This window comes from Mytilus californianus, unplaced genomic scaffold, assembly GCF_021869535.1.
Source record: "Mytilus californianus isolate M0D057914Y unplaced genomic scaffold, xbMytCali1.0.p SCAF_17, whole genome shotgun sequence".
NCBI lineage: Eukaryota > Metazoa > Mollusca > Bivalvia > Mytilida > Mytilidae > Mytilus > Mytilus californianus.
In genome coordinates, this window is record NW_026262659.1 from 1,285,354 (window position 1) to 1,297,031 (window position 11,678).

At 32.7% G+C, this 11,678-nt stretch overlaps 1 long non-coding RNA gene across 1 annotated transcript; it reads left to right on the plus strand.

Moving 5' to 3' along the window:
• Positions 1-1,155: 1,155 nt before the first annotated feature.
• On the plus strand, positions 1,156-8,899 carry LOC127726231 (uncharacterized). Its single transcript, XR_007993414.1, has 6 exons — positions 1,156-1,284; positions 2,938-3,116; positions 6,887-6,994; positions 7,590-7,619; positions 8,011-8,160; positions 8,659-8,899. It is a non-coding gene; the product is annotated as an uncharacterized LOC127726231 (long non-coding RNA).
• Positions 8,900-11,678: the final 2,779 nt, after the last annotated feature.

Below are 11,678 nucleotides of genomic sequence, written 5' to 3' on the forward strand. Positions count from 1 at the left end.
GTAAAGTATGTGTACACAATGTTTCATCTGACTTGCCGACAGTATTTGGTTTTGAACTGCATCAAGTGTATCAAGAATATATTCAGTGTTTCAAAAGCCAAGCTAATGTACTAGTTTGTGATGTCCATCTGAGTTGCCGCTAGTGTTGTCAGAGAACGTTTTCCATGGACAATGCTGGAGACAACTACCAAAATGCCTCTACACAATTTAAGGCTCTGCGTAAATTCTATACATAAATTGGAGAAGATACACACACATCAAAAGAAAAGTCCCAAATCATCAAATTTGAAATTTTTGACTATTATAAAGACACACTTATAATATTTTATTAGTCAACTCAAATAACTGTACAACAACAACTACAAATATCTTTTTGAAAGTATTTGGTAGCCCTTAAAGAACTGCTTTATATATTATTCAATATTTAATAATAAACATGTACTTATTCATATTGTAACAACTCTTAACATAAAATTAAACAAAAATGACAACTACAACGATAAATTCTGGTATATCCAAAATAGATTTAAGATATAATTACGTTATGCATCTCGGTAAACATTCTAAAAAATGGAAGAAAAAAAATACAAGAAAAAATTAAAATGTATTTAAAAAAAAGTAAAATGTCACAAATATACCCCAGAATTACAATTGTTGTGACTTTAAATATTTTTGTATATTATGGTTTTAATACCGGTAGGTGTTTTTGGTATAGACCCAATAATAGGCCAATTCAGTTGGGGGCGTAGCGATAGTGAGTCGACCCTAAATAGAAAAATTAAATTTATTTGAATAATAAATGTCAAATTATAAAAAGAATTTACAATAACAATAATATAATGTCTGAAGTATTTATATTTCGAAGTTCTGTGGTATATTTTTGGTGTTCTGTAGTATGTTGTGGTGTTCTGTGGTATTCTGTGGTGTTCTGTGGTAAAAAGACGCTCCCCTAAGCGTTTTGCATCCATACGTTTTTTTTTCGGGATAGTGACTGCATAGTAAGGTGGACCTTATATCCTATGGAGGCTTCTCAGATTCCGGAAATGATACCGAATTTTATTTTCGTATTAGAATTAATGTTATTCAAAGCGGGAAATTTAAGAAGCCATTTTGAATATCAGCGAACATTATACACAAGTTAACTAATTAATACTTAAAAGATGACAGAAATTTCATTGAAATCGTTCTCTGAAATACAACTGGCCATAAGAGAATATGAAATTGATACAAACTCAAAGTTTAGAGTTGTGAAAAAAGACAAATATTTTGGATTAGAGGGAACAGGTAATGATACAGGTCATATGACATAACTTGTATGGCTCATAAGTTTCAGGAATCAAATTAATAAAACATATGAAAAGATTTATAAAAGACATAAATACATAATAAAAGGACATACTGAAATGTTGGGCAGACAGTGATTTCCTATATATGAAGGATTTGGCAGTGGCGGATCCAGAACTTTTTGTAAGGGGTGGCCCACTGACTGACCTAAAAGGGGAAGGGGGGTGGGCCTGCTTCAGTGATTCCCTATATAATCAACCAATTTTTTTCCACAAAAGGGGGGGGGGGGGGGGGGGGGCAGGCCCCCCTGTATCCGTCTATGCTTTGTATATTATATACACATACGTTTTTATAAAATTATACAACTTGTCAACAAAAATTCATGTCAGAGCTGAAATTATATCAGTCAGAATCTATTATCTTTATTAATATATTGTAAAAGCTACCTCAACTAAGTATAGAAAATCTCTGCTCAATTGCATGACCAACTCAATGGCAGATCCAGAAGGTGTGGAGCATTGACTGCATAGCCATAAGAACCTAAAGAGGGGCCTTTCAATCTTCAGTCATGCTTCAGTGATTCCATATATATTACATGTATAATCACCCCCCCTCCTTTTCCCATAAACCATAAATCAGTCTCCGCAACTGTAAATTAAACTTAGACAAGGAGCATTCAAATTTAGAAACCTTAAACACAGTTTATTAGTTTATTATCAGTGTAGTGTGTATAGTGTACTCAATATTACACCATGACCATGTTAAAAAATGGAGTAAAATATAGGACTGACTATTGTGAATGTTGCAAAGATGCCACAGGCGTAGTCTCCGCCCCTAGAGTGCTTTCAGAACTCTTAAACTGGCATCTTTTACTTGTACTTGTACATTATAATAAAGAATGGAAACGGGGAATGTGTCGAAGAAAAAGACAACAAACTACCCAAATGTACAAGACAACCCAAGGCCACCAATGTATATACTATACATTGCTGGCATGTCGGTATTTAACTGCTAGTAGTCCTTTGTTCATTTATGTATCATTGTCATTTTGCTTAGTTTCTTATGTTACCTATTCTGACATCGGACTCAGACTTCTTTTAAACTGAGGTTTACTGTGCGTATTGCTATGTGTTTCTTTATTCTACATTTGCTAGAGGTATAGAGGGAGGGTTGAGATCTCACAAAACATGTTTAACCCCGCCACATTTTTGCGCCTGTCCCAAGTTAGGGGCCTCTGGCTTTTGTTAGTCTTGTATGTTTTTTAATTTTAGTTCATTTATATGTTTTGGAGTTTAGTGTGACGTCCATTTTCACTGAACTAGTACACAATTTTAGTTAGGGGCCAGCTGAGGACTACCTCCGGGTGCGGGATTTTCTCGATGCGTTGAAGACCCATTGGTGGCCTTCAACAGGCGCTCTTTGGTCGGGTTGTTGTCTCTTTGACATATTCCCCATTTCCATTCTCAATTTAATTTTTTATAGACATATTTTGAATAAACAAGGTAAACAAGAACAAATAAAAAGTATTATAAGCCTAAAAAATATGTACATGTCTCATTGGCAATCATACCACATTTCTTATGTTAATATTGTACTGTAAAACAAAGATTACTTTTAGATATATTAATATTGCATACTTGTTGTATTTGACAGATTTTTCTGCTGTTATGAAAAAGATCTGGTTCAAGGATCCCCAGCCAGATGCAGTGCCTATAATACCATCTACTGGTGTACCCTTTATTGTTGTTGGAAAGAAGTTGTTGGAGTGTCACCAAGGGTTAGATAGAGACAAGAACCGAAAGATGAAAAGAAAAAATGAGAAACAAAGAAATGTAAACTATATTTTTTATCTTTTCAATAACTTGTGTAAGCATACTTTCATTGCGCCGGGTAACTGTTTTTCACTAGAGAATATTGTGAACAATTATTCCTCGGATGAAAACTCTCCACTTTTTATTTACATAAATCAACTATGCAAGTTTCAAATACAATAAAAACTACTAAGCCACATTTTATATATATTTCCCCTTCAAAAAAAAACTTTTTAGAACGTTATAATTCTAATAGCATTTTATCTCATTTGTTCACTAAAAAAGATTTTTGAAAGCATGCAAGTAATACAAAGTTCCTGTTAAATTAGACACTTTTTAAATGACTCGAAAAATCCATGTTTGTGCCCTGACCTGTATAATATTTGTTTTTTTAAAATCATGTATATTAAAAACAAAATATATATATTATATATATAACTGTAATTAAGTCTCCCAAACGAAGTTTGGGAAGACTTATTGTTTTTGCTCAGTTCTTATTATTATTATTATTCTTCTTCCTCTTCCTCTTCCTCTTCCGCCGCTTTTAAATTTGAACTTGTCCGCACCCGTTCTCCAAAACCGCTTGTCAGATTAACTTAGGGTTTCACAATATGTTAGACTAACATGTCTAGTGGTGCAATCAGGGTTTTGTTTGTGCAATGGGGTTTATAAAGGGGTACTTTGAGGGGCAAAAAGAAAAGAGGGTTTTACTATAGAACCCTATGGGATTTTATTTTTTAAAATTTTCAAATGATTATAAATTGAAAACCGTTTGTGATAGACACAATCTTTTTAATTGAAAATGTTCTAAATGATAAAACCCATTAAATGAAATACAGGGTAAGTCCCCAGGGTTCATCCCCACCCCCTGCCATTTAAGAAAGTTCTAATACCTTGTAAGTGGTCAAGATCCCCACCCCTAAACCATATATATTCTGGTTTGTCATGCTAAGATGGTTTGAATGATATACAGGGTTAGTCCCCAGGGGTCATCCCGACCCCCTGCCATTTGAGAAAGTTCTAATATCTTGTAAATGGTCGAGATCCCCACCCCTAAACCATATATATTCTGGTTTGTCATGATAAAGCACATCAAATGTTATACAGGGTTAGTCCCCAGGGGTCACCCCCACCCCCTGCCATTTGAGAAAGTTCTAATATCTTGTAAGTGGTCAAGATCCCCACCCCTAAACCATATATATTCTGGTTTGTCATGCGAAGATGGTTTGAATGATATACAGGGTTAGTCCCCAGGGGTCATCCCGACCCCCTGCCATTTAAGAAAGTTCTAATACCTTGTAAATGGTCGAGATCCCCACCCCTAAACCATATATATTCTGGTTTGTCATGTTAAAGCACATCAAATGAAATACAGGGTTAGTCCCCAGGGGTCATCCCCACCCCCTGCCATTTAAGAAAGTTCTAATATCTTCTAAGTGGTCAAGATCCCCACCCCTAAACCATATATATTCTGGTTTGTCATGATAAAGCACATCAAATGAAATACAGGGTTAGTCCCCAGGGGTCACTCCCACCCCCTGCCATTTAAGAAAGTTCTTATATCTTCTAAGTGGTCAAGATCCCCACCCCTAAACCATATATATTCTGGTTTGTCATGCGAAGATGGTTTGAATGATATACAGGGTTAGTCCCCAGGGGTCATCCCGACCCCCTGCCATTTGAGAAAGTTCTAATATCTTGTAAATGGTTGAGATCCCCACCCCTAAACCAGAGCTCCAGATAAGCTGCGTATTTGCGTGATCACGCAATACAAATAATTAAAAACCCAATGCAATTGCCCATTGCAGGGTTCAAAAACCCAATTCATTCAAAGGAAAACCCAATAATATGCCAAAACCATGAGTTCTTAACGCTTTTATTCGCTATCGTTTGCGTTATTTACCCTTATCTGATTACAGTCGTCGCGTAAATCTATTTTTATAATATTTATAATTGGAAATGTCCTTTCGTTCTAAAAATAGAGCCCTGCATCAAGTAGCCGAAATGGGTCCCTGTTGGAATTTTCCGTTGCTCAAAAGGTACACGTGTTTATGAAAACATTTCGATCTTCTCGGCGTTTATCCAATTAGCGTTTGTCTTGTTGTCATATTTTTTTCGAATTGCTCGGGATTTATCATAACATACAATGAATTAAAACGAAAGTAAATATCCGATAAAAATATTGAATAGAAGCATGTTTTCAGCTTCTTTTTTATACTTTAGGGAAAGTTATTATGATGATAACAAGACCCGTTTGCGTACCTTAACGAGAACATTGATAGAACGATAAACACGGGGTTTTGTCAAGAACGAAATCAGTTGGAAAAAGTGAAAGGCCAAATCAATTATGACATGATATATGTAGTTGGAAAGCATCAGAAACCAAAAATTCTAATCAGCTGGGACAACTTAACCCAGATTTATGTAAATTAAATTTAAAAAAAAAACATTCAAGTATAATTTTAGTTTATATATTATTTTTTTCATTTTAGTTGATGAGTGAATACACATATCCGTTTTTTACGTCAATGCATCTTGACACTTTCTTTGTTTTGGTCTTATTGTTCTGTATGCTTATGATAGTTGTCTTATTGGCAAGTGCAGTTTAACATTGTCATTTATTTATTTGATGTTGCAGAATTATTTGTAAATTTAACTCTGTAAATTTAAGTTGAATGTGGTCTCCGTCATTAAACCTATAAACCTGGTCAAGGTTTTGGGGTATATCTTAAATCTGGGAACTACTTATTATTTTTATTAAAAAGTAGATCTGGCAAATAGGTGAAAGGACTGGCAAAACTTTCTTACAGCACCTAAATTTCACATATATTACATAAAAATCTAAACACTTAGCCACGCCTACCCCAACTAAACTGTAGGGTGATCATATGGGATCTAGAAAGGTAATTAGTAACTGTCCAACTAGTGACACCAGCTGCAGTTTATATAAGTTGTGAGAAAATACAAAACTGGCAGAACGTTTAAAATCGGACACAAATTAAACGTACAATTGCTCGTCAGTGAATAAACCAAATAAAACAGCTAGCATATATACAAAGAAAGAAACTCATTTAAGATGGAAAAACATCTGCATGGGGTTGATATAATGTGATTATAACATGCCTAAACATTCAATATTGTGTTGATGAAAAAACCCAATACATTAAGGAGCTTGGTGGTGAAAAACCCAATTTGATATTTGCTTAAGGGGTGAATTGGAATTGATAATGCAATTTAAAAACTTTATCACCCAATTACATAAAAAAATGGTGGGTAAAAACCCCAATTTGTGAATTCTTATCTGGAGCTCTGCCTAAACCATATATATTCCTATTTGTCATGTCTCGAACATTTGAATGACGTATACGGTCAGTCCCCAGGGGTTCCCCCCACCCCCAATGTTTTTATATCTTGTAAATGGTTGAGATCCCCACCCCTAAACCATATATATTCCTGTTCGTCATGTAATGAACATTTGAATGACGTATAGGGGCAGTCCCCAGGGGTTCCTCACCACCCCCAATATTCTAGTATCTTGTAAATGGTCGAGATCCCCACCCCTAAACCATATATATTCTGGTTTGTCATGCCAAGATGATTTGAATGATATACAAGGTTAGTCCCCAGGCATCACTAATGCATATAACTTTACTGGACCAAACCAATTTTCACTGGACGTTGCCCAATGTCAGGCGACCCTTGGAATTACGAATTATGGGAGCTTCGTTTGGGAGACTTCGTAACAGCATCCTGTTACAATCATTTCTTGTTATGTTACAAATTTATCACAGGAGGACCATGACTTCAGTAGACAGAGGAGACAAATTCAACCAACTAAAAAGAAGAACTGTGGAGTTAAATTGAGGATAAGGCATGTTGTTAGATTTCCTGACTACAAGGTATGTATAATATGGTTGATATCCTTGTTTAATGTTCTTTTTTCATCAGTTTATTTTTGTTAAAGTGTTCTATTAAAGTCAGTGATTTGTGATACTCATCAATTCTTAACAGCAATTCATTTGTATATATAGACTTGGACTAAGCTGTATCATTAGAAATTCAAACAATGTAAATTACAGTATATAAACACAAGTCTTCTTCCTGTAAATTGAATACACTAATTGCCTCTATACAATTTCACTGAATTTTTTTTTTATGTGAATTGTTTCTTTAAAAAGTTGATATTTCTTGTTCTTTAAATAACTTGACATGCTTTTTCTCACAGTTGATTTTAAGAAAGATCAGCTTTAAGTGAAACACACATTTATTTTGACAAATTTGATTGTCTTATAATCATGATAGCTATATACTTTAAATTGCTTGAATTGAAAACCTGCAGAGAAACAATCATGATTCATGTTGATAATTTTGATCCATTAGTTTTTCTTTAATTTACTTGTTTTTTTCTTTCAGCATATTGCTTGTTTGTTTTTATTTGAGTTTAACAATGATTACTTTTTATTTGCATGTTTCTTTGATTTTTTACCTATGAAGAAGTTCTAACAGACATATGTTATAGTTATGGTGAGTTCATTTTATCTGCATGACAATATCAATGTCAAGCTTTTTTAATTTGTGATCTATTTACATACTGAAATTAGTGTACTCTAAAAGATAAATGTTGATTTGATTTTAACAGTAGTCAGTACCTCAATTCTATGGACTTGGAAAATATGAAATCCACTGTAATTAAGGTTTTTTAAAACATATTTTAGGCTATTAAAAAAAAAAAAAACATTAAGGGCTAAAAAAAAGTTCAATTTATATGGTTTTAAATATATTTAGGTATTTATGTAATCTAACATAGATTTTTCAAACTATACCTGCTTTCATTTAAAACAGTAATACTATGTCTACAAAGCAAAGTTAATTTCTCTGGTTTTCATAAATGAATAATTGTACGTTTTACATTTAGACCACTGGAATAAGTACGACATATGAGAAAGATTTGATTTCGGTTGAGATAAAGAAGTTGGTTTTGGACAAGAAGCAAATCAATATGCAGCATCAATTCTATATAGCTTTTCCAGACCCAACTGAACACCAAAACCATCTAAGAGGAGAGGTACAAATCAGTATGATTAAGGCCATATGCCAATTTCACCATGATTTTGTAAAAAAAAATATTAATGCTTTTTTTGTATACTGTAAATTTAATAAATGTACTAGTTTTACTTGTATTACTTAAAATGTAAAAGTAGAACTTTGAAGATACACCAGATAAATGAATATTAGACAGCATATTAGAAAAAAATTAGACAAGACTGAATGAAGAGAAAATTTATTGTTTTGAAATTATTCATATTTTGATATCTAGCTTTCAATATTTACCAGAATAGTTATTGTTTGTAATTTTTGCATTCAAGGGTAAGCAATGTGATTTACTTCCAAATATTGAAACAATATTTTCTGTTTATTCTATGACTGTATAATGGTCAACTGAACAAATTTATGCTTACTGATATTTTCTAAAGATTGGAGAAAACTGTGTCTCCAGTAACCAATTTATTCTTATTTTAAAATTTACAATTTGAATTAAAACGATACATATCTGTTGTTGTAGTCAGCAAGCTTACTACTTGGAATAGATGACAGATTGAAGGAATACATCAGGAAAATGGTATGGGAAGAAAATATCACCAGTGTCCCACAGATGAGAGTACTACTAGAAGTATACATGAAGACAACACTTTTCCAAGGACAGGATATTCCCGCCATCATTAATAAGAGATTTTGGCCATCAAATGTAGATATCCAGAACCACATTGCCCTTGCAGTAAAGAAACAAAGAAACAAGGAAATTGATCAGGTATCTTTGGATTTAAATAATAAAATTACAAAAAAGAACATGTGGTATGATTGCCAATGAGACAACTCTTAACAAGAGAATAAAATGACACAGAAATTAACAACTAAAAGTCACCATATGGCCTTCAGCAAGCCCATGCCGCATAGTCAGCTATAAAAGTCCATGCAATCACAAATGTAAAGCAATTCAAATAAGAAAACTAATGGCCTTATAAATGTATATAAAAAAAATGAATGAAAAACAAATATGTAAATACTATTTTTTTTTCAAATATCAAATATTGAAAAATTTCAAGAAGTAATCTTTAATTGCACAGTATGGCGCATTAGATTTGTAAAATCTTTGACCACATTTATTTATTTGTTATGCCAAATCTGACCGTGTATTTAGATTTTTTATTTTGGGTCCAGTTTTCAAATTGGTCAACATTAAGGTCCAAAGGGTCCAAAATTAAACTTAGTTTGATTTTAACAAAAATTGAATATATGGGGTTCTTTGATATGCTGAATCTAAACATGTATTTAGATTTTTGATTTCAGGCCCAGTTTTCAAGTTGGTCCAAAATTAAACTTTGTTTGATTTCAACAAAAATTGAATATATGGGGTTCTTTGATATGCAGAATCTAACCATGTATTTAGATTTTTTATTTGTGGGCCCCGCTATCAAATTGGTTCATATTAAGGTCAAAAGGGTCCAAAATTAAACTTTGTTTTATTTCATCAAAAATTGAATTATTGGGGTTCTTTGATATGCCAAATCTAACTGTGTATTTAGATTTTTAATTTTGGGTCCAGTTTTCAAATTGGTCTACATTAAGGTCCAAAGGGTCCAAAATTAAACTTAGTTTGATTTTAACAAAAATTGAATATATGGGGTTCTTTGATATGCTGAATCTAAACATGTTTTTAGATTTTTGATTTCAAGCCCAGTTTTCAAGTTGGTCCAAATTGCGGTCCAAAATTAAACTTTGTTTGATTTCAACAAAAATTGAATATATGGGGTTCTTTGATATGCAGAATCTAAGTGTATTTAGATTTTTTATTTGTGGGCCCCGCTATCAAATTGGTTCATATTAAGGTCAAAAGGGTCCAAAATTAAACTTTGTTTTATTTCATCAAAAATTGAATTATTGGGGTTCTTTGATATGCCAAATCTAACCGTGTATTTAGATTTTTAATTTTGGGTCCAGTTTTCAAATTGGTCTACATTAAGGTCCAAAGGGTCCAAAATTAAACTTAGTTTGGTTTTAACAAAAATTGAATATATGGGGTTCTTTGATATGCTGAATCTAAACATGTTTTTAGATTTTTGATTTCAGGCCCAGTTTTCAAGTTGGTCCAAATTGCGGTCCAAAATTAAACTTTGTTTGATTTCAACAAAAATTGAATATATGGGGTTCTTCGATATGCAGAATCTAAGTGTATTTAGATTTTTTATTTGTGGGCCCCGCTATCAAATTGGTTCATATTAAGGTCAAAAGGGTCCAAAATTAAACTTTGTTTTATTTCATCAAAAATTGAATTATTGGGGTTCTTTGATATGCCAAATCTAACCGTGTATTTAGATTTTTAATTTTGGGTCCAGTTTTCAAATTGGTCTACATTAAGGTCCAAAGGGTCCAAAATTAAACTTAGTTTGATTTTAACAAAAATTGAATATATGGGGTTCTTTGATATGCTGAATCTAAACATGTTTTTAGATTTTTGATTTCAGGCCCAGTTTTCAAGTTGGTCCAAATTGCGGTCCAAAATTAAACTTTGTTTGATTTCAACAAAAATTGAATATATGGGGTTCTTTGATATGCAGAATCTAAGTGTATTTAGATTTTTTATTTGTGGGCCCCGCTATCAAATTGGTTCATATTAAGGTCAAAAGGGTCCAAAATTAAACTTTGTTTTATTTCATCAAAAATTGAATTATTGGGGTTCTTTGATATGCCAAATCTAACCGTGTATTTAGATTTATAATTTTGGGTCCAGTTTTCAAATTGGTCTACATTAAGGTCCAAAGGGTCCAAAATTAAACTTAGTTTGATTTTAACAAAAATTGAATATATGGGGTTCTTTGATATGCTGAATCTAAACATGTCTTTAGATTTTTGATTTCAGGCCCAGTTTTCAAGTTGGTCCAAATTGCGGTCCAAAATTAAACTTTGTTTGATTTCAACAAAAATTGAATATATGGGGTTCTTTGATATGCAGATTCTAAGTGTATTTAGATTTTTTATTTGTGGGCCCCGCTATCAAATTGGTTCATATTGAGGTCAAAAGGGTCCAAAATTAAACTTTGTTTTATTTCATCAAAAATTGAATTATTGGGGTTCTTTGATATGCCAAATCTAACCGTGTATTTAGATTTTTAATTTTGGGTCCCGTTTTTTAAATTGGTCTACATTAAGGTCCAAAGGGTCCATTAAACTTAGTTTGATTTTAACAAAAATTGAATATATGGGGTTCTTTGATATGCTGAATCTAAACATGTTTTTTAGATTTTTGATTTCGGGCCCAGTTTTCAAGTTGGTCCAAATTGGGGTCCAAAATTAAACTTTGTTTGATTTCAACAAAAATTGAATATATGAGGTTCTTTGATATGCTGAATCTAACCATGTATTTAGATTTTTTATTTGTGGGCCCCGCTATCAAATTGGTTCATATTGAGGTCAAAAGGGTCCAAAATTAAACTTTGTTTTATTTCATCAAAAATTGAATTCTTGGGGTTCTTTGATATGCTGAACTAAACATGTGTTTAGATTTTTGATTATGGGCCCAGTTTT